The sequence below is a fragment of the Nerophis ophidion genome, linkage group LG12 (assembly GCF_033978795.1).
Source record: "Nerophis ophidion isolate RoL-2023_Sa linkage group LG12, RoL_Noph_v1.0, whole genome shotgun sequence".
Classification (NCBI taxonomy): Eukaryota; Metazoa; Chordata; class Actinopteri; order Syngnathiformes; family Syngnathidae; genus Nerophis; species Nerophis ophidion.
Genome location: NC_084622.1, coordinates 60,229,289 through 60,254,258, shown reverse-complemented (window position 1 = coordinate 60,254,258; position 24,970 = coordinate 60,229,289). Strand labels below are relative to the sequence as shown.

Below are 24,970 nucleotides of genomic sequence, written 5' to 3'. Positions count from 1 at the left end.
ATTTGCCGCGGAGAATGCTAAATCACTTTGTCCGGGGGTTAACAAAAATCACATTTTGGATTGTAAAAAAAAATGCAATCGAAATAAACATTACAAGTTGTACAGTTACACTTTACATGTTATTTATTTGCACAGATTATTCACCTGCAGTACTTTGCATTAAACCAGGGGTGTCAAACGTACGGCCCGCCTTTGCTGAATATAAAAAAGAGCCAACATTTTTCAATGCAAGAAACTGCTGTTCTAAATGTGTCCACTGGATGTCACAATAGCAATTCTGTTAGGCAAGCAAATGGTTTATAAGCAAGAGGTACACAGTAAAGGAGGACTGCGGCTCCTCCTCTTCGACCCACAAGACACCTAAAACCTGCCGCTTTATGTCTTCTGCTTCCAACATATCGTCGTGTGGCACCTTTGTTCCCCCCAAAAGTCTGTTAAACACGAGAAAAGTGAACTTAACCCTTTTGAAAAAGTTTTTACCTCCTTACTGTTTGTTGAGTTAGCACTGGACTGATATGTGGATGTGACAAAGGAGGTTAGTTTACTTCTTTTTAAGGTTAATTGGATACCTAGAAGTAGGTGTTACGGCCACTCTGTCGTTCCTAAAAGGTTTCGAAAAAATAAAAATAAAGTTTGTAGAGTAGCCTTGAGGAGGAGGTTTTATGACGCACTAAATTCCTAATAAGCACTCGCGGAAGATACTTCCAGTTTCAAAATGTTAATTCATTTTCACAAACAAAAAATATTCACCGTGGTTGACTTTCTATATAATACAAAATAACTCATTTAGTGGTAAACAAATAATATCACTCCTCACTCCTTCAATATGATAGACAGACAAAGGCAGTGCCCAGTTGTGCTGTCCTCTTAATTATAGGAGGAGGGAGTGGCTGAAAACAATCAGTCAATCAATCATAATTCATCTAATACATCCAATAAATAATCAACGACGTCATTGGCATTATTGAATTAGATTGTCAAAACAATTCATAAATAAATAATATAAATAGGCTCCAACATCCCGGCCCCTAATTGTGTGCTTTAGTCAATCAATCAATCAATGTTTATTTATATAGCCCCAAATCACAAATGACTGCACAAATCATTACGACTACAACATCCTCGGAAGAACCCACAAAAGGGCAAGGAAAACTCACATCCAGTGGGCAGGGAGAATTCACATCCAGTGGGACGCCAGTGACAATGCTGACTATGAGAAACCTTGGAGAGGACCTCAGATGTGGGCACCCCCCACCCCCTCTAGGGGACCGAAAGCAATGGATGTCGAGCGGGTCTAACATGATACTGTGAAAGTTCAATCCATAGTGGCTCCAACACAGCCGCGAGAGTTCAGTTCAAAGCGGATCCAAGACCGCAACGAGAGTCCCGTCCACAGGAGACCATCTCAAGTGGAGGCGGATCAGCAGCGTAGAGATGTCCCTAACCGATACAGGCGAGCGGTCCATCCTGGGTCCCGACGAGCGGTCCATCCTGGGTCTCGACTCTGGACAGCCAGTACTTCATCCATGGTCATCGGACCGGACCCCCTCCACAAAGGAGAGGGGGACATAGGAGAAAGAAAAGAAGCGGCAGATCAACTGGTCTAAAAAGGAGGTCTATTTAAAGGCTAGAGTATACAGATGAGTTTTAAGGTGAGACTTAAAACAATTACATAAATAATAATATTCAAAAGGAACCATAATAGAACAACACAATAAATTAATTATGTTCTTCAAATTCAAAGTACTTTAAGTAACTAGTCAAGTCTCAAAGTCCATAGTCATATCAGACTATCTGAAGCGGTCATCGAGGTTGGAGAACCGAATCCCCTTTCAGTCCATCAAGCTGCTTCCATTGGCTGGCAGAGCTCCTATTGGTCCTTCAACTGTATTGGTCTTGGTTTCAACCAAAATACTGCTCACGAAGCCATTGGCATCTGGAGATGTCTTTACCATTTGGCCTGTCGTCCATGAGTTTCCTTGTTCCATGGTCTTGCTTGCATCCGTCTGTCGTGATGGTCATCTGAGGCGCTGAGCTTGGCGTCATCCAGGTTGAGGAAACGGTTGTTGATGTCATAGATTTCGTACCCCGTCTCGTCCTTCTGAACTTTGGCTCTTTGGCCATGTCTTGTCCTTGGTGGAGTCCTTGATTTTCTGTTTCTTTCTCCGTTTTGTCACCTTTGTCTCCTTTGTCCTTGACCTTTTCTTTACTTTTCGTGAGATGCAGTGTTTCTTCTTTTACCAGTTTATAGTTATCAGGCATGACTTTGTCTTTATCCCGGAAAGGTAGCGGCACAGGATCGTGATCATCTTTAAGAAACACAGAACTTGAGGCGATCTCCATGAAACATTTATCCTCAACTGACATCTCATTTTTCTCCTCATATATGTTGTCAGAGAAATCCTGGTTTTATTGTCTGATGAGGTCCTTCTGCTCAATTACTGAGATTCTGTTGGTTGACACTGCAGTGGGCCCAGCAAGTTCTGTCACACTGCAACTGAGTGGTCCAGTTACCACCCATCCCAGTATGGTTTGGACTGCATATGGTCCATCTTTTTGACTGTTTATTATATTCCACGGCTCAATTGCCCGAGGAACATCAGTCCCAATAAGTAGTTCGACATCTGCCTCAATTTCCTTTAAATCGATGCCACCAAGATATGGCCACCTCTTCAAGTCAGTCTTCGAGATCATGTTTTTCTTTGAGACAGGTATCTTGCTTTGTGTCAACATATTCGGCAGGTCTAGATGTGTGAACCCTTCCAAGTCTCCAACCTTCAGTCCTCTGACCTCATAGGTCTTCGCAGACTTTTCCTGTCCCATTGTTCGCGAAAGAATTTGTGTTTTGCGTCCTTTCACATTCAGCTTGTCCATTAGATTTTCTGTGCAGAATGTTGCTGTGCTGCCTGGATCGAGGAAGGCATAGGTCTGAACATACCTGTTCCCTTTTCCCGCCTTAACTCTGACTGGCACGTTTGCAAGTGCGCAGTATTTCCCGGCCCCGGTTGCATTACCGGCTGAAACAAGGGCAATGCTAACAGGGGTTTCTTCTGTCTCAGCAGTGGGCTTGGTTTGATTTTCCTGTTTTGGGCCTTTTTCACTTGAAATATGAAGTGCAGTAGGATGTTTCATCTTGCAAAACCTGACACATGAATCTTCTTGTACAATGTTTGCTTAGATGACCTTTTATTAGGCAAGCAAAACAATGTCCTTGTGTTCTTAAAAATTCCACCTTTTTGTCATGTGACTGTTTTGAATTCTGAGCAGTTATTCAGGGCATGTTTGCCATGACAATATCCACATAAAGGAATGATAGCACTGGGTGTGGTTTGAGCAGGTTGTTGTGGAACAGATGATTGTTTTAGAGCAGGGGTGCCCACACTTTTTCTGCAGGCGAGCTACTTTTCAATTGACCAACTCGAGGGGATCTACCTCATTTATATATATCATTTATATTTATTTATTTATGAAAGAGACATTTTTGTAAACAAGTTAAATGTGTTTAATGATAATACAAGCATGTGTAACACATATAGATGTCTTTCTTTCACAAAGACAAGAATATAAGTTGGTGTATTACCTGATTCTGATGACTTGCATTGATTGGAATCAGACAGTAATGATGATAACGCCCACATTTTCAAATGGAGGAGAAAAAAAGTTGTCCTTTCTGTACAATACCACATGAAAGTGGTTGGTTTTTGGCATCTAATTCATCCAGCTTCCATACACTTTACAAGAAAAACATTGGCGGCAAATTCCGTAGCTTGCTTGATTGACATTCACGGCACCCGAGGGTCTTGTGAGATGACGCTGGCTGCTGCCAGTTCATTATTATGAAAAAATGACAGAGAGGAAGGCCAGAAACACTTTTTATTTCAACAGACTTTCGTGCCGTCCCTTCCGTCAAAACTCTAAAGGCCGACTGCACATTTCCTATCTTCACAATAAAAGCCCTGCTTCATGCTGCCTGCGCTAACAAAATAAGAGTCTCAGAAAGCTGGCGTGCACAAGTGATGTGCACGCCAGCTTTCTGAGGGATCGCTTGTGCACACCAGTTTTCTGGCTACTCTACCCACCTGTGCATTGTGGTAACTATCTTTTTTCACCCTATTAGCTTCCATGCTATTTTGTATGTTTACTTGTCCCTAGTTTACATACGAGCGCTTTCTGTTCATTTTAGCTTCCACACCAGTTAGTGCCTTGGGCAAGTGTTTTTTTGTTCGTAGCTTGTTTTGTAATATCAATAAATCATTATCCTTACCCTCACGCTGTGTCCCATCCACCGCTGCACCCACGAGAGAACAACTTTTCACCACGATGCCAGCCAAACGTCACATCCTCAGCATTTTCAACATAATTTGAAGAGTTTTGTCCAGAGGATTATTTGTGATTTTTACCTTTTCATGATGTGCTTGTTTCTTTTTTTGGCCAATGTAAAAAAAATAAAAAAAACAACCTGAATGTTACGTCCGTTTGGCATCGTGGTGCCGGGTTTGATTCCCTCGTGGATGCGTCAACAAGTGAACACAGCAGAGGTAAGATATGAACAATTTATTTAACGAAAAGGATCTATGAAACAAAACTCTGGTGCTAGTGAAAAGGCAAACCAAAGACGCTAGCATAAAAGCTAGGACGTACACAATGAGAACTAAAACTGGCACGTAGGCACATAGAGTAAAAGAAAACATACAGCATGAGAGCTGGAATGAACAAATGGCTTAGCGTGAAAAGCTAGCGAGAATGTACATACGTGACAGAGTGCAGGCGTTACTCGTTGCGTGAAAGCAAAGTAGAGTCCCAGGCAGAAGAATGAAAGGAAGGCTTATAAAGGGAAGGTGATTAACAGAGAACAGGTGTGCAGGAACCGGGAGTAACAGCTGAAACTAATAAGTAACCATGGTGATGGACGAAACGGGAAATAAACGGATCAAACGGAGAATAAGAACATCCATCCATCATCTTCCGCTTATCCGAGGTTGGGTCGCGGGGGCAACAGCCTAAGCAGGGAAGCCCAGACTTCCCTCTCACCAGCCACTTCGTCTAGCTCTTCCCGGGGGATCCCGAGGCGTTCCCAGGCCAGCCGGGAGACATAGTCTTCCCAACGTGTCCTGGGTCTTCCCCGTGGCCTCCTACCGGTTGGACGTGCCCTAAACACCTCCCTAGGGAGGCGTTCGGGTGGCATCCTGACCAGATGCCCGAACCACCTCATCTGGCTCCTCTCGATGTGGAGGAGCAGCGGCTTTACTTTTAGTTCCTCCCGGATGGCAGAGCTTCTCACCCTATCTCTAAGGGAGGAAACTCATTTGGGCCGCTTGTACCCGTGATCTTATCCTTTCGGTCATGACCCAAAGCTCATGACCATAGGTGAGGATGGGAACGTAGATCGACCGGTAAATTGAGAGCTTTGCCTTCCGGCTCAGCTCCTTCTTCACCACAACAGATCGATACAACGTCCGCATTACTGAAGACGCCGCACCGATCCGCCTGTCGATCTCACGATCCACTCTTCCCTCACTCGTGAACAAGACTCCTAGGTACTTGAACTCCTCCACTTGGGGCAGGGTCTCCTCCCCAACCCGGAGGTGGCATTCCACCCTTTTCCGGGCGAGAACCATGGACTCGGACTTGGAGGTGCTGATTCTCATTCCGGTCGCTTCACACTCGGCTGCAAACCGATCCAGTGAGAGCTGAAGATCCCGGTCAGATGAAGCCATCAGGACCACATCATCTGCAAAAAAAAGCTCTGGCACTGATCATACAGGGAGTGGACCGCCACAATAAGACAGTCCGATACCCCATACTCTCTGAGCACTCCCCACAGGACTTCCCGAGGGACACGGTCGAATGCCTTCTCCAAGTCCACAAAGCACATGTAGACTGGTTGGGCAAACTCCCATGCACCCTCAAGAACCCTGCCGAGAGTATAGAGCTGGTCCACAGTTCCACGACCAGGACGAAAACCACACTGTTCCTCCTGAATCCGAGGTTGGACTATCCGGCGTAGTCTCCTCTCCAGTACACCTGAATAAACCTTACCGGGAAGGCTGAGGATAAGAATAAGAACAAAGATGGAAAAAATAAACAATAATATGCGAAGATCCGAGTCACGGATCGCAACACTGAAGTTGTCTTTACTTTTAAGATATCATGCCATGATTTCACTATTTGGGAATAGATTTTCCTCTTTCTGAGCTAAAATTAATTTGACACTCCTGCATTAAACCAATAGAACACTTAAAAAAAATGTCGTTTTTTAAATGTACCGCTCATTTAAATACTGTACATTTTTAAAATAAATACAATTTTGGGGTCGTCTAATTCAATATGTAACCATTTATACAAATGCATATTAAAAGCCACAATATAATCACACACATTCAATGAGGGGTGTTTCCTAGTTTAGTGTTTGCTCTTACTGTAAGTCTTATATAATAAACAATAGACATTCCAGGAAGTGCACTCCTGCGACTTTATTAAAAAAGCCTGTTCTGTTTTGAGTATACTTCCTGGAAATGACTGCTTGCTCACACAAACACTGTTTAAAAAACAAAAACAACAAACAAAATAAAACATGCAATGCCTGCATTATTAGTATACACACCAGGGATCAAAGTCGTCATTTTTTCAAACTTCTGATCCCTTTGGAAATACTTCTCCGTGTTTGCGAGGATTTTGAAAAGTAGTTTTTTGGAAATTGAAAACAAACAAACCAAAAATATTATGCTTTCAATTGTTTTTTGAAAGCATCTTTTGATGGATGTGTTTTTGTTAACAAACAGCAGACCACACTGTCGACATGTCAAACCAACCTTTTTGAAGTGTAACCGGGAGCCAAACGGTCATTTATCAACTTAGATCAGGGGTCACCAAGGACCAGATGAGTCGCCCTCTGGCCTGTTCTAAAAATAGCTCAAATAGCAGCACTTACCAGTGAGCTGCCTCTATTTTTTTTTTTTACTAGCAAGCTGGTGTCGCTTTGCTTGGCATTTTTAATTCTAAGAGAGACAAAACTCAAATGGAATTTGAAAATCCAAGAAAATATTTGAAAGACTTGGTCTTCACTTGTTTAAATAAATTGATTTATTTCTATACTTTGCTTCAGAAAGACAATTTTATAGAAAAAAATACATCTCTTAAAAATTATTTTAGGATTTTTAAACACCTTTTTACTTTTTAAATTCCTTCCTCTTTTTTCCTGACAATTTAAATCAATGTTCAAGTCATTTTTTTTTATTATTGTAAAGAATAATAAATACATTTTAATTTAATTCTTCATTTTAGCTTCTGTTTTTTCCGACGAAGAATATTTGTGAAATATTTCTTTAAACGTATTATGATTAAAATTCTAAAACAAATATTCTGGCAAATCTAGACAATATATAGAATCAAATTTAAATCTTACTTCAAAGTCATTTGAATTTCTTTAAAAAATGTTGTTCTGGAAAATATAGAATAAATAATGATTTGTCTTTGTTAGAAATATAGCTTGATCCAATTTGTTATATATTTTAACAAAGTGCAGATTGGATTTTAACCTATTTAAATCATGTCATCAAAATTCTAAAATTAACCTTAATCAGGAAAAATTACTAATGATGTTCCATAAATTCTATTTTTAATTTTTTCAAAAAGATTCAAATTTGCTAGTTTTTCTCTTCTCTTTTTGGTAGAATTTTGAATTTTAAAGAGTCAAAATTGAAAATAAACCATGTTTCAAAATTTAATTCTTTTTTTTTCGTCTTTTTCTCTCTTTTAAACCGTTCAATTATGTGGTTTTTTTCATCATTTATTCCCCACAAAAAAATTTCCGTAAAAGGAAAAAAATGTACGACGGAATGACAGACAGAAATACCCATTTATATATATATATATATATATATATATATATATATATATATATATATATATATATATATATATATATATATATATATAAGTATTTATTAAAGGTAAATTGAGCAAATTGGCTATTTCTGGCAATGTATTTAAGTGTGTATCAAACTGGTAGCCCTTGGCATTAATCAGCACCCAAGAAGTAGCTCTTGGTTTCAAAAAGGTTGGTGACCCCTGCCTTAGATGGTGTGCTTTAAGGTGCGGTTTATCACTAAAATGTTCGTGTGCTAATGCAGTATTAATAATACAAACTATAAAAAATACCGTACTACAAATTTTCAATATTTAGCCACTAGTTTGTCATTCAAACCACTTCCCGGTATACAGTCGTCCCTCGTTTATCACGACCATTTAGTTCGAGTGAAGTGAATTATATTTATATAGCGCTTTTCTCTAGTGACTCAAAGCGCTTTACATAGTGAAACCCAATATCTAAGTTACATTAAAGCAGTGTGGGTGGCACTGGGAGCAGGTGGGTAAAGTGTCTTGCCCAAGGACACAACGGCAGTGACTAGGAATGGCGAAAGCGGCACTCGAACCTGGAACCCTCAAGTTGCTGGCACGGCCGCTCTACCAACCGAGCTATTCCGCCCCATAGCCCTGAATACATTTCTGAAAAGTAGGATCATTTTTAGTACTATATTTCCTTGAATTGCCGCCGGGGCTCTAATTAATTTAAAACCTCTCCTCACTCCTGCGCTTACCAAAGGCATGCGGTAAAAGTAAGCATGCGCTAATTATTTTAACGCCTCGTCTCACTCCGGCACTTACCAAAGGTATGCAGTAAAAATTTAAGTGTGATGTAAACTTGGACCTTAAATCCTACTGAATAGCTCTTAATCTTCTTCCCTTTATGTGATTTCAAATTACCGGTATTGAAATCAGCCTCCTCCATTTTGAAAATGATGACAGGAGAAGTGTCACTCGTGACGTCACGAGTTTGACCAGGCGGTAATACTAAGCATGCGCTAATTATTTTGGGAAGAGAGTTTGACCCGGCAGTAATTTAAGGCAGGCGCATACTATATGCCCTGCGGCAATTCAAGGAAATACGGTATATTAAAAAATACTTTCATAATTGGTGCACACAAACTGTTTACCATCTTCTAAATCTGCGCTATTGATTGATTGATGGATTGATTGATGGATTGATTGATACTTTTATTAGTAGATTGCACAGTACAGTACATATTCCGTACAATTGACCACTAAATGGTAACACCCCAATAAGTTTTTCAACTTGTTTAAGTCGGGGTCCACGTTAATCAATTCATGGTACAAATATATACTATCAACATAATACAGTCATCACACAAGTTAATCATCAAAGTATGTACATTGAATTATTGACATTATTTACAATGGGATGCGGAGGGGGTTGGGACTGGGGTGTTAGGTTGGGTTGCTATCAGCATATTTCAGTCATCAACAATTATAACATCTGAGAAATTGTAACAGTGTAGGTCTGACTTGGTAGGATATGAACAGCCAGTGGTGAACATATTGAGTTCAGAAAGCATAAGAACAAGTATATACATTTGATTATTTACAAACTGGGGAGGTGGGGGGAGGGTGTTAGTCTAGGGTTGTAGCTGCCTGGAGGTGTTGTTTTAGTGCGTTTTTGAAGGAGGTTAGAGATGCACTTACTTTTATACCTGTTGGGAGTGCATTCCACATTGATGTGGCATAGAAAGAGAATGAGTTAAGACCTTTGTTAGATCGGAATCTGGGTTTGACGTGGTTTGTGGAGCTCCCCCTGGTGTTCTGGAAGTAGTTTGACATGTACTTCGGTATCAGGGAGGTGTAGCCAATTTTATAGACCAGGCTCAGTGCAAGTTGTTGTACTCTGTCCTCCACCCTGAGCCAGCCCACTTTGGAGAAGTGGGTAGGAGTGAGGTGTGATCCGGGGTGGAGGTCTAGTAGTAATTTAACTAGCTTGTTCTGGGATGTTTGGAGTCTTGATTTGAGGTTTTTGGAGGTGCTAGTGCAATGGTTCTCAACCTTTTTTCAGTGATGTACCCTGTGGAGGGGGCGTGGTCGACGCGTCCCCCTGCGGGCAGGACGTGCGCAGGAGCCGGCTGTGAAGCAATGACAGGTGAGGAGATTTCTCAGCTGGCTCCTTCCTGCGCACGTCCTGCCCGCAGGGGACGCGTCGACCACGCCCCCTCCACATACCCCTTGTGAGCATTTTTTAAATTCAAATACGCCCTAATGAGAGCAAAGCATTTTTGGTTGAAAAAAAGAGATAAAGAAGTGACGGCGTGGCGCAATGGGAGAGTGGCCGTGCGCAACCCGAGTGTCCCTGGTTCAAATTCCACCTAGTACCAACCTCGTCACGTCCGTTGTGTCCTGAGCAAGACACTTCACCCTTGCTCCTGATGGCTCCTCCTTGGCGCCTTGCATGGCAGCTCCCTCCATCAGTGTGTGAATGTGTGTGTGAATGGGTAAATGTGGAAGTAGTGTCAAAGCGCTTTGAGTACCTTGAAGGTAGAAAAGCGCTATACAAATACAACCCATTTAAGTAAAATACAGCACTATGTCATCAGTTTCTGATTTATTAAATTGTATAAACGTGCAAAATATTGCTCATCTGTAGTGGTCTTTCTTCAACTATTTGGAAAAAAGATATAAGAATAAGTAAAAACTTGTTGAAAAATAAACAAATGATTCAATTATAAACAAAGATTTCTCCACATAGAAGTAATCATCAACTTAAAGTGTCCTCTTTGGGGATTGTAATAGAGATCCATCTGGATTCATCAACTTAATTCTAAACATTTCTTCACAAAAAAATACATCTTTAACATCAATATTTATGGAACATGTCCACAAAAAATCTAGCTGTCAACACTGAATATTGCATTGTTGTATTTCTTTTCACAGTTTATGAACTTACATGCATATTTTGTTTAAGTATTATTCAATAAATGTATTTACGAAGGATTTTTGAATTGTTGCTATTTTTAGAATATTTAAAAAAAAAAGTCCCATAGCCCTTGGTACGTGGTTCTCAAAAGGGGGTACGCCTTCCCCCACTCTGCTAGGGTACCAAAGGTGCATGTGTAGTCGAAAAAGGGGTCTCAAACTAATTTTAGATCGGGGGCCACATAGAGAAAAATCTATTCCCAAGTGGTGGTAAAATCACGGCATGATAACTTAAAAATGACAACTTCAGATTGTTATCTTTGTTCAAAAATAAAACAAGCCCATTCTGAAAATGTACAAATCATAATGTTGTTGTTTTTTTTACACTTACATGTTGCAGTTAATAGTATTCTGTCTTCATTTGCCGTAATTTATACTTTCTAAATTAAAGTATGTGATGATGTTCATCATAGTTTGTGTTGATTTTCAATCTATCAAGATATAAAAAATACTATCAAAATCAAATTATGTAATTTGACTATGTTATTTGCTCATTTTCCTCGACTGGTGCACTCACATATGTTTTTTTTTAACATATCTAGCATAATCTACAACAGGGGTCGGGAACCTTTTTGGCTGAGAGAGAGCCATACAAGCCAAATATTTTAAAAAGAATTTCCGTCAGAGCCAAATAATATTTTTTCAACACTGAATACAACTAAATGCGTGCATTTTTAAGTAAGACCAACATTTTTAGAGTATAATAAGTCTCTTATTCTTTTTAATAACATTGTTATCCTGAAGCTAACCAACAATAAATAAAACACTTCTTAACATTAATGCAACTTCTTGAATAGGTGTGGTAGAAACCGGATTAAAATGCATGAGAATGTTTTATATTTCGAACGTTATTTTTGACACTGTAATTACTAATAATTATTAATTACTTATCGTGTTAAGCAATGTCAGCTAAGATTTATCCGAGAGCCAGATGCAGTCATCAAAAGAGCCACATCTGGCTCTAGAGCCATAGCTTCCCTACCCCTGATCTACAACGATACATAGAATTGCTGTTGCGACATCTAGTGGACAAATCTAGAACAGCAGTCTCTTTCATTAAAACAATTAAAACATTTTGGCTCATTTTTAAGAAGTTAAAGTTAAAGTACCAATGATTGTCACACACCCACCAGGTGTGGTGAAATTTGTCCTCTGCATTTGACCCATCACCTGGGAGGTGAGGGGAGCAGTGGGCAGCAGCGGTGCCACGCCCGGGAATCATTTATAGTGATTTAACCCCCAATTCCAACCCTTGATGCTGAGTGCCAAGCAGGGAGGTAATGAGTCCCATTTTTTTTATCGTCTTTGGTATGACTCGGCTGGGGGTTTGAACTCCAAAGGAAACTCATCCCGCGGGCCGGATAAAACCTGGTCGCGGGCCAGAGGTTTATTTTTTGCATGACTAGATGGATCTAATCATGAAAAAATACTTATACTGTCAACTTTACACTTTTTTCAGCCAATATTGCCTAGAGTGTGTTCTACTGTAGATCCTAGTATTCATCGGTTCAATGGAGGATCCACTTTATTAATCACCTGGCCACGGCAACTTGGCCAATACATGGGAACACTTTGTCACATCCTGGGTATTTCATCTTAGTTACAACTGAGGCCTAGGAAGGCCGAAGCCACATTTGCAACTACGACAATAAGCAGTGTCATTACCGTTCTTTGTTAGCATCGCGTGTCTTTCCTCATCGCTCATGCCAAAGTCTCACCAATGTCATGTGGAACTGATTATGTCGAAGATGAAGTGACTCCCTTTATTGTCCTTGTCATCGTAGTAAACAACAAAATGAAGTGACATGTATCAGTGCAATGACATTAAAAAAAAAATACCCGCATCTGTTGTGCAGGACTAGATGTTACAATCCCAGCCTATTGCATACTCGAGACTGTTATGCGACTCTGTGGGATGGTCAAGTGAGTGAAGGCATCCTCTGGGAATATAAAGATATAAATAGTCATAAAAATTCTTAAAAAGAATATCCATTCTTCCACTTATCTGAGGTCGCGTCGCGGAGCAACAGCCTAAGCAGGAAAAACCCAGACTTCCCTCTCCCCAGCCACTTCGTCTAGCTCTTCCCGGGGGATCCCGAGGCGTTCCCAGGCCAGCCGGGAGACATAGTCTTCCCAACGTGTCCTGGGTCTTCCCCTGTGGCCTCTTACCGGTTGGATGTCAGGATTTAACACTTCAGTCTTATGCCTTTTTAATTTCTGGAACAGTCTTACAGAAGAGTGGATCGTGAGATCGACAGGCGGATCGGTGCGGCGTCTTCAGTAATGCGGACGTTGTACCGATCCGTTGTGGTGAAGAAGGAGCTGAGCCGGAAGGCAAAGCTCTCAATTTACCGGTCGATCTATGTTCCCATCCTCACCTATGGTCATGAGCTTTGGGTCATGACCGAAAGGATAAGATCACGGGTACAAGCGGCCCAAATGAGTTTCCAGGTCTCTCCCTTAGAGATAGGGTGAGAAGCTCTGCCATCCGGGAGGAACTCAAAGTAAAGCCGCTGCTCCTCCACATGGAGAGGAGCCAGATGAGGTGGTTCGGGCATCTGGTCAGGATGCCACCCGAACGCCTCCCTAGGGAGGTGTTTAGGGCACGTCAGAAGACCCAGGACACGTTGGGAAGACTATGTCTCCCGGCTGGCCTGGGAACGCCTCGGGATCCCCCGGGAAGAGCTAGACGAAGTGGCTGGGGAGAGGGAAGTCTGGGTTTCCCTGCTTAGGCTGTTGCCCCCGCGACCCGACCTCGGAATAGCGGAAGAAGATGGATGGATGGAGTCTTACAGAAGATGTGAAACGGCCCTGAAATTTGGCGATATTCAAATCCAGGCTAAAATCACTTCTGTTTAGATGTGCACAACATGATTAAAAGCCCTGGCTTGTGGAATTAAACTATGCAGACACAAATAGTTATCCATGTATGAGGATTACTTAAAAGTGGCCCTTGATCAAGTCACACTTTATTTTCCAAAGAGGAAAAAAAAAAATTGATTTATGATCTAGGCCAGGGGTCGGGAACCCTTTTGGCTGAGAGAGCCATGAAAGCCAAATATTTCAAAATGTATTTCCGTGAGAGCCATATCATATTTTTTAACACTGAATACAACTAAATGCGTGCATTTTTAAGTAAGACCAACATTTTTAGAGTATAATAAGTCTCTTATTCTTTTTAATAACATTGTTATTCTGAAGCTAACCAATAATAAATCAAATGTCATGTCTGTTGATCATGTTTTTGTTTGGCCATGTGCTGTTTGTCTTTTGGACTCTTTAAGTTCCTGTTTTTTTCCACTCCCTTGTCTGGTTTCCTTGGTTACTCATTTTGTCCACCTGTCTCGGGTGGACAAAATGCTCGCTCACCTGCTTCCCGAGCACTAATCAGAGGCAGTATTTAAGCTCGTCTTTGCCAGTCAGTCGCCCTGTGCTGACTTGTTTCATGCCTTGCCATAGTTTCGTGCTTCATGCCATGCCAAGTAAGTTTTGTTTGATTTATGTTCATAGTCTGTTTATGCGTTAGCTTTGTTCCTTAGCCCAAGTTATGGCTCCGCTGTGAGCGATTTTTGTTTGTATCTTTTTTTTAGTTTAAATTAAGTCATGTTTTTACCTAAATGCCATGTCCCGAGTAGTCCGTCTGCCTTCCTGGGAGAAGGACCCTGCAGCAAGCTGCGACCCCCCCATCATGACATAAAATACTTCTTACCATTAATGCGACTTCTTGAACAGGTGCGGTAGGAAACGGATGGATGGATTTAAATGCATGAGAATGTTTTATATTTTGAACGTTATTTTTAGCACTGTGAATTCCAGCGGAATTATTCATAATTATTGTGTTAAGCAATGTCAGCTCAGATTTATCTGAGAGCCAGATGCAGTCATCAAAAGAGCCAAATCTGGCTCTAGAGCCATAGGTTCCCTACCCCTGATCTAGGCCTTGGCAATGGTCTGCACGGCAACTTAGTACTTGTTTTGTGGGCTCCATGGGGGTTACTTGATGATGCTCAAGGCCACATGGAACATTCTACACAAGGTTTAATTAACACACCATGAGGGGTCCACTTGATCCTGACCAGCAATTATGAAATGTCTCTTGGCGCTGACAACATAACTGGTATGACTCAAGGTCTTTTCTGCCTGGAGTGAACAGGCTACTGTTACTGATTAGTGCCGTTTAATAAGTTTGTGTCCGACTCTGCTTGTCTGCAGTCACTATATCGTTGTTTGCTTTGTTCTAAGAGCACACATTGATGATGTCGGACAGTATTAACGGGCGTCTGCCAAGTAAGCCGTCCTCGAGCTGTGCTTATAGATTGTTGCACTTCACTTCAGTGGTAGCAACATCTGGGTTCTCCATGAGAGCCGAACAATAAAGACATCTTTCATTGAATCGGGACATGCTGGGCAGACCCGCTCCAGAGGGAAATAACTACTATAAATTTTCATGATGCTTTTTACTTTGAAGTTATGCTTGTTTTTTTGTTTATTTCTTGAATGATTCACTCGAGTCTGCTTTTTACATTGACGGAGAATTGCCTCGCTGTGATTGGCTGGCTGCCAGTCTAGGGCGTGTCCTGCCTCTGGCATGAAGTTAGCTGGGATAGTTCACAGTTTACCCGCGACCTTAACAAGGATAAACGATATTGAACAGGGATTCTCAGCCTGTGGTCCGTGTACCACTGGTGGTACGCCAAAGAATCTCTTGATCAAAGTTGAATTTCCTATGTTCAAACACAGTGTTACTGTTCAAACTGTGTGTATTGTTACCGTGGCCAAAAATATTACATACACTGGTTGAATACAACTTTTGCCTTTTGTTCTATAAATACTTACGTTAGGGGTCGGAAACTCACAATGTTGAAAAAGCCATATTTCATTCATCTAGCGCTGGGCGGGCGATATGGCCTTTTTGTCATGATCGGCGGCTCCGATCATGTCGTATTCGGGTTTTGGTTCTGTTTTGTATCTCGTTTGTTTAGTATTTGACTTCCTTAGTTCCTGGTGTTGCTTCCTGTTTTGTCTCTTGTCATAGTCACGTATTAGTGTCACCTGCCTTGTGTTTTTGACGCGCACCTGCCTCCTAATTTCTGTCATTATATAAGCCTGCCTTTTTCGTTACTCATTCTCGCAGTCTAGTTTGCTGATCGATGCAACAGGTGACGTCGCTGATTCCTATTGTGGTAAAAGTCTTTTTGTATTCATTAGCTTCCACGCTATTCCTTTGTTTGTGTCCCTAGCTCACATGCTAGCACTTTCAGTTTTTTTTCTAGCTCCCATGCTAGTTCTTTTGTTTTTTTCTTCAGTGCCTTGCGCAAGTCTTTTGGTTATTTGTCTGTTTTATAGTAGAAAAACATTATAATTTCTTACCTTCACGCTGTGTCCAGACCGCCTGCATTATAGAGACAACGCACCCGCATAATCACAATGCCAGCTAAGCGCCACACTTTTATTAATATCCCAATATTTTTGGGGCCATGTCGAGATACACAGTATATATCGCGATATTTTGCCTTAGCCTTGAATGAACACTTATAATCATCACAGCAGTATGATGATTCTATGTGTCTACATTAAAACATTCTTGTCCATACTGCATTAATATATGCTATTTTTAAACTTTCATGCAAGGAGGGAAATCCCAACTAAGTCAATTCAGCAAAACTGTATTTATTAAACATCTATTAAGCATTCATGTAATTTCCAAAACAGAAAGTGCAAGATTGTCAGAGACATTTTATAACAAGCTCTTAGTGCACTTTTGTGCATGATGTCACTAAGATGACATATCAAAACAACACTAAATTAAAGTGCACTTTTTGTAGAGAACGCTACTAGAATAGTTTAAAACAAATAAAGTGCACTTTTGTGCATGATGTCACTAAGATGACATATCAAAACAACACTAAATTAAAGTGCACTTTTTGTAGAGAACGCTACTAGAATAGTTCAAAACAAATAAAGTGCACTTTTGTGCATGATGTCACACAAGATATTTAAAAAAACTGACAAATAAAAATGAGCTGCATGATAGGAAATCAAACTATGTATATCCTTCGTTCTGTGGTAGATTCCTGCGGACGTTATCTCCTGTTGTTGATTTTTATTTAATACGGTATTCTTCTGGAAATTGTTGCTTCGGCATTTTGTGGGTGTGGCACCGAACGGAGATGTTGACATGCAGTTTCAAGCACTCTTCATTCTTTAGCGGGTGACTTTTCAAATGATGCTACAAATTAGTAGTACTTTTACTTTTTGTAGCAATAAGTCATTTTCTATATCGCACAGAGACAAACCCGATATATCGAGTATATCGATATATTGCCCAGCCCTACATTCATCCATTCATTTCATTATTTTTTTCAAATGTATCTCCTTCATTGATGTGCATTTTTGATCAATGGACAATTAAACTTTTAACAACTAAACACATATTTGCACACCTACAGTATGCTTGAGAAGGATCAGGATGAAGACAATCCTATATATCCTGCCTCCTTTAACATAATAAGTCATCTTACTTAATGGATAGCCCAGATTCATAAGCATACAAACCAAACAAATACATCCAAATATAATGAAAAGAAACAAAAAACACACACACACAGACAAAAAACAAGAGCAAAACTTCATGAAGTACAAACCGAAGAAAAAAAAAAATATACACCTCAAGGGATGATACAAAACAAATACAAAACCAGACAAAAAATAAGTAAAATAATAAACATGAAGCTAAATTTAAATCACAGCTGTTCATATGATCTTATTGTTCTGTCTTGATATATTTTTTTCAATTGGAATATACTTCTACAATCTTTTATCTCATTATTTAGAAAATGCTATAGTTTAACCCCCACCACTGTTGTTTTAAAGTTGTCCTTCAATACTGATTCGACCAAAAATAAAAAAATAAAATCAAAACACAAGCAGTAATGCAGACACATTGAATGTGCAAACATCCAGTATTTTTGTGTTGCAGTGCTTCTCAAATGGGGGTACGCGTACCCCTGGGGGTACTGGAAGGTATGCCAAGGGGTACGTGAGATTTTTCAATAATGTTCTAAAAATAGCAACAATTAAAAAATTCCTTTAAAAATATATTTAATGAATAATACTTCAACAAAATATGAATGTAAGTTCATAACCTGTGAAAAGAAATGCAACAATGCAATATTCAGTGTTGACAGCTAGATTTTTTTGTGGACATGTTCCATAAATATTGATGTTAAAGATTTCTTTTTTTGTGAAGAAATGTTTAGAATGAAGTTGATGAATCCAGATGGATCTCTATTACAATCCCCAAAGAGGACACTTTAAGTTGATGATTACTATGTGGAGAAATCTTTACTTATAATTGAATCACTTGTTTATTTTTCAACAAGTGTTTAGTTTTTTTTTATATATATATTTTTCCAAATAGTTCAAGAAATACCACTACAAATGAGCAATATTTTGCTTTGTTATACAATTTAATAAATCAGTAAACTGACGTATTTTACTTCTTTTTACTTCTTTCATCAACTTTACAAAAAACGTAATTTTGATCAATTAATTATTACACTGCTATTGCATGTTGGATTAACTTTAGCAACCACTGTTGCAACAGTAGTTTAACACCACCACACTTTCATTCAACTTTTATCAATTACTGTTTGATTGTGCAGAATGTGTGCCCTTAAAGCAGTGGTTCTCAACCTTTTTTCAGTCATGTACCCCCTGTGAACATTTTTTTTAATTCAAGTACCCCCTAATCAGAGCAAAGCACTTTTGTTTGAAAAAAACAGATACAAAAGTAAAATACAGCACTATGTCATCAGTTTCTGATTTATTAAATTGTGTAACAGTGCAAAATATTGCTCATTTGTAGTGGTCTTTTTTGAACTATTTGGAAAAAAAAGATATAAAAATAACTAAAAACTTGTTAAAAAATAAACAAAGGATTTCAATTATAAATAAATATTTCTACACATAGAAGTAATCATCAACTTAAAGTGCCCTCTTTGGGGATTGTAATAGAGATCCATCTGGATTCATCAACTTAATTCTAAACATTTCTTCACAAAAAAAGAAATCTTTAACATCAATATTTATGGAACATGTCCACAAAGTAGAGATGCGCGGTCTGTGGTCTCATCCGCGGAGTCCGTGGATAAACCGCGGGTCGGGCGGTTGACATGACGAAAAAATAGATTTTAATTAGATTCGGGCGGGTGGCGGTTGAACCATCCGGAAATATTTGATATGCATGGTTCTGTGATCGGTATCCTTTGCCATTCAAAGAGCCATTTAAGACCTGTGTCATAAAGCAAAGAAAACAATAAGAGACGCTATTATTCTCTAGAATGTCTGCCGGCAGTCACCCAGATAATAAGTATTAGGGCGTGCTACAAAACCATTGGCTTTGTCGCCTTCTACAACATGTACGATCTGCTTGTCAGTCCAGCGACATGTTGTGTGTGGTTTCCACGGCAACACGCACACGACTGCAAGGCATACTGGGTGACACAGAGTACACTAATGGTTGTGATATAAACAATTTTAACACTCTTAGTAATATGCGCCACGCTGTGAAGCCACACCAATTAAGAACAGCAAACACATTTCGGGAGAACATCCTCACAGTAACACAACATAAACGCAACACAACAAATACCCAGAATCCTTTGTATTCGGGTGTAAAATATATTCAGGAGGTGACACGGATACAAAGGATTATGGGTATTTGTTGTGTTGCGTTTATGTTGTGTTACTGTGAGGATGTTCTCCTGAAATGTGTTTGTCAATCTTGTTGGGTGTGGCTTCACAGCGTGGCGCATATTAGTAAGTGTTAAAGTTGTTTATATCACAACCATCAGTGTACTCTGTACCCATCAGTATGCCTTTCAATCTTGTACGTGCAATTTCGTAAGCTGCACACATCATGTTGCCGGACTAACAATCGGTTCGTACATGTTGTTGAAGGTGTCAAAGGCAATGGCTTCACAGCACGCCCATATTCTTGTCATCAGGATGAACGCTATTGGAGAGTCGCGGGAATGTTAGCGGCTCCAATTGTCTTCATTACTCTGTGAAACAGGTTTAAAACAGGTTTTAGACCAGTTGATCTGCCGTTTCTTTTCTTTTTCTTCTATGTCCCACTCTCCCTTGTGGAGGGGGTCCGGTCCGATCCGGTGGCCATGTACTGCTTGCCTGTGTATCGGCTGGGGACATCTCTGCGCTGCTGATCCGCCTCCGCTTGGGATGGTTTCCTGCTGGCTCCGCTGTGAACGGGACTCTCGCTGCTGTGTTGGATCCGCTTTGGACTGGACTCTCGCGACTGTGTTGGATCCATTATGGATTGAACTTTCACAGTATCATGTTAGACCCGCTCGACATCCATTGCTTTCCTCCTCTCCAAGGTTCTCATAGTCATCATTGTCACCGACGTCCCACTGAGTGTGAGTTTTCCTTGCCCTTATGTGGGCCTACCGAGGATGTCGTAGTGGTTTGTGCAGCCCTTTGAGACACTAGTGATTTAGGGCTATATAAGTAAACATTGATTGATTGATTGATTGATTGAAATAGCTCTGTGAGTGGTAAAGGCGGACAACCTCTGATGTATTTCAGCGGGCGGTTGGCGGGCGGGTACGGTCCTGATAAAATGTTGGTTCGGGTGGACAGCGGGTGGATGACGACTTTGGTGATGCGGTTGCGGATGATATAATTGCCTATCCGCGCATCTCTACCACAAAGAGTCTAGCTGTCAACACTGAATATTGCATTGTTGCATTTTTTTTCAGTTTTTGAACTTACGTTCATATTTTGTTGACGTTTTATTCAATAAATGTATTTATAAAGGATTTTTGAATTGTTGCTATTTTTAGAATACCTTCAAGTACCCCCATTTGAGAACCACTGCGCTACATTGTACGCGTGTATATCAATCAATCAATCAATGTTTACTTATATAGCCCTAAATCACTAGTGTCTCAAAGGGCTGCACAAACCACTACAACATCCTCGGTAGGCCCACATAAGGGCAAGGAAAACTCACACCCAGTGGGACGTCTGTGACAATGATGACTATGAGAACCTTGGAGAGGAGGAAAGCAATGGATGTCGAGCGGGTCTAACATGATACTGTGAAAGTTCAATCCACAATGGATCCAACATAGTCGCGAGAGTCCAGTCCAAAGCGGGTCCAACTCAGCAGCGAGAGTCCCGTTCACAGCGGAGCCAGCAGGAAACCATCCCAAGCGGAGGCGGATCAGCAGCGCAGAGATGTCGAGGCGGATCAGCAGCGCAGAGATGTCCCCAGCCGATACACAGGCAAGCAGTACATGGCCACCGGATCGGACCGGACCCCCTCCACAGGGGAGAGTGGGACATAGAAGAAAAAGAAAAGAAACAGCAGATCAACTGGTCTAAAAAGGGAGTCTATTTAAAGGCTACAGTATACAAATGAGTTTTAAGGTGAGACTTAAATGCTTCTACTGAGGTAGCATCTCGAACTGTTACCGGGAGGGCATTCCAGAGTACTGGAGCCCGAAATGAAAACGCTCTACAGCCCGCAGACTTTTTTTGGGCTTTGGGAATCACTAATAAGCCGGAGTCCTTTGAACGCAGATTTCTTGCCGGGACATATGGTACAATACAATCGGCAAGATAGGATGGAGCTAGACCGTGTAGTATTTTATACGTAAGTAGTAAAACCTTAAAGTCACATCTTAAGTGCACAGGAAGCCAGTGCAGGTGAGCCAGTATAGGTATATATGTATGTATATATGTATATAAAGGTATATACAGTATAGGTATATATGTATGTATATATGTATATAAAGGTATATACAGTACAGGTATATATGTATGTATATATGTATATAAAGGTATATACAGTACAGGTATATATGTATGTATATATGTATATAAAGGTATATACAGTATAGGTATATATGTATGTATATATGTATATAAAGGTATATACAGTACAGGCGTAATATGATCAAACTTTCTTGTTCTTGTCAAAAGTCTAGCAGCCGCATTTTGTACCAACTGTAATCTTTTAATGCTAGACATGGGGAGACCCGAAAATAATACGTTACAGTAATCGAGACGAGACGTAACAAACGCATGGATAATGATCTCGGCGTCTTTAGTGGACAGAATGGAGCCAATTTTAGCGATATTACGGAGATGAAAGAAGGCCGTTTTAGTAACGCTTTTAATGTGTGACTCAAAGGAGAGAGTTGGGTCGAAGATAATACCCAGATTCTTTACCGTGTCGCCTTGTTTAATTGTTTGGTTGTCAAATGTTAGAGTTGTATTAACAAAAAAGTCGTTTGGTTTAAGCCAGGTTTCACTGAGACCGATGACGTATATGTGTGGAATGACGTTTTCCAAGCATACCTAAAGAGGCCTATAGCGTGCGTGTCAATTAGAGCGTACTCACGGCAGTCAAACGCATCGTGCTTTACGTGTTAAGTGGGCCCAGGCACGGCTTTGTGGGAGGAGCCGTAATTGTCAAGTGTGAAGGCTTTCATGCCTGTCCAACCGGGCCATAGCGGGGCGAGGGGCTGCAGGCCTGCATAAAAAAGAAGAGAAAAGACAGTATTTTTCTCGTTAAAAAAACATCAAAGCTAGGCGTCACTGCTCCTCGTCGCTACAAAGACCCCGTGCAAGTGTGTTTGATGGTTGTCAGCACACCACAACATCCTTCAGTGGGACCAAACTGCTTCACTGGCCTTAAATCAAACAAGAGATACTGCAGAGTGTTGCCTCTGCTCATAAAAGGGTTGTACGGTATACCGCTACTAGTATAGTACCGCGAGCGATACTAATGAATCATATTCGGTACTATACCGCCTATGAAAAGTACAGGTCTGCAGGTGTAGATAGGACTTGTTAAGAAAGAAACTAAGCAGATATTAAGTAGATTAATACCACTTTTGACAAAATAATAGAATGATAAATGACACAATATATTACTGCCATGAATTGATTAACATAAACTCAACACAACAAATACCCATAATCCTTTGTATTCATGACACTTCCTGACTATTTTATACACCCCGGAGTTCCTTAAGGCTCTGGATGCTGTGGGGCTGTCTTGGTTGACAAGACTCTGCAGCATCGCGTGGACATCGGGAGCGGTACCTCTGGATTGGCAGACCGGGGTGGTGGTTCCTCTCTTTAAGAAGGGGGACCGGAGGGTGTGTTCCAACTATCGTGGGATCACACTCCTCAGCCTTCCCGGTAAGGTTTATTCAGGTGTACTGGAGAGGAGGCTACGCCGGATAGTCCAACCTCGGATTCAGGAGGAACAGTGTGGTTTTCGTCCTGGTGGTGGAACTGTGGACCAGCTCTATACTCTCCGCAGAGTTCTTGAGGGTGCATGGGAGTTTGCCCAACCAGTCTACATGTGCTTTGTGGACTTGGAGAAGGCATTCGACCGTGTCCCTCGGGAAGTCCTGTGGGGAGTGCTCAGAGAGTATGGGGTATCCGACTGTCTTATTGTGGCAGTCCACTCCCTGTATGATCAGTGCCAGAGCTTGGTCCGCATTGCTGGCAGTAAGTCGGACACGTTTCCAGTGAGGGTTGGACTCCGCCAAGGCTGTCCTTTGTCACCCATTCTGTTCATAACTTTTATGGACAGAATTTCTAGGCGCAGCCAAGGCGTTGAGGGGTTCCGGTTTGGTGACCGCGGGATTAGGTCTCTGCTTTTTGCAGATGATGTGGTCCTGATGGCTTCATCTGACCGGGATCTTCAGCTCTCACTGGATCGGTTCGCAGCCGAATGTGAAGCGACCGGAATGAGAATCAGCACCTCCAAATCCGAGTCCATGGTTGTCTCCCGGAAAAGGGTGGAGTGCCATCTCCGGGTTGGGGAAGAGACCCTGCTCCAAGTGGAGGAGTTCAAGTACCTAGGAGTCTTGTTCACGAGTGAGGGAAGAGTGGATGGTGAGATCGACAGGCGGATCGGTGCGGCGTCTTCAGTAATGCGGACGTTGTAGCGATCCGTTGTGGTGAAGAAGGAGCTGAGCCGGAAGGCAAAGCTCTCAATTTACCGGTCGATCTACGTTCCCATCCTCACCTATGGTCATGAGCTTTGGGTCATGACCGAAAGGACAAGATCACGGGTACAAGCGGCCCAAATGAGTTTCCTCTCCCTTAGAGATAGGGTGAGAAGCTCTGCCATCCGGGAGGAACTCAAAGTAAAGCCGCTGCTCCTCCACATGGAGAGGAGCCAGATGAGGTGGTTCGGGCATCTGGTCAGGATGCCACCCGAACGCCTCCCTAGGGAGGTGTTTAGGGCACGTCCAACCGGTAGGAGGCCACGGGGAAGACCCAGGACACGTTGGGAAGACTATGTCTCCCGGCTGGCCTGGGAACGCCTCGGGATCCCCCGGGAAGAGCTAGACGAAGTGGCTGGGGAGAGGGAAGTCTGGGCTTCCCTGCTTAGGCTGCTGCCCCCGCGACCCGACCTCGGATAAGTGGAAGATGATGGATGGATGGATGGAATTGATTAACGTAGACCCCGACTTAAACAAGTTGAAAAACTTATTGGGGTGTTACCATTTAGTGGTCAATTGTACGGAATATGTACTGTACTGTGCAATCTACTAATAAAAGCTTCAATCAATCAACCAATGCATACGTCAGCAGCTAAATTAGGAGCCTTGGTTTGCTTGCTTACTAATAAAAGACAAGTTGTCTTGTATGTTCACTATTTTATTCAAGGACAAACTTGCAATAAGTAACGTATGTTTAATGTATTTTAAGTTTTTTTTGTGTAAATAAAGCCAATAATGCATTTTTTTTGTGGTCCCTTTATTTAGAAAAGTACCAAAAAGAACCGGCATTTTTTTTAGTGCCGGTACCAAAATATTGGTATGGTTACAACACTAGTACATACATATACAAGATCAACCATCTCTGTAATAAATGGTTGTGTTATTTTTTAATTCTCCTATCAAAATTATATCAATGGTAAAGTATCAATTTCTCATACTCTAATAGATTTTTATACTTTATAGTCATCAATTTTGCTTAATTCATAGCTCAGTTGGTAGAATGGCCATGCCAGCTACTTGAAGGTTCCAGGTTCGATTCCCGCTTTTGCCATCTGAGTCACTGCCGTTGTGTCCTTGGGCAAGACACTTGACCCACC

The 24,970-nt window shown here is 41.2% G+C and overlaps 1 protein-coding gene across 3 annotated transcripts in view; it reads left to right on the top strand.

Moving 5' to 3' along the window:
* The window catches only part of tspan9a (tetraspanin 9a), an 818,127-nt gene that overhangs the window by 109,846 nt on the left and 683,311 nt on the right, over nucleotides 1-24,970 (top strand). The gene's annotated exons all lie outside the window — the stretch shown is intronic.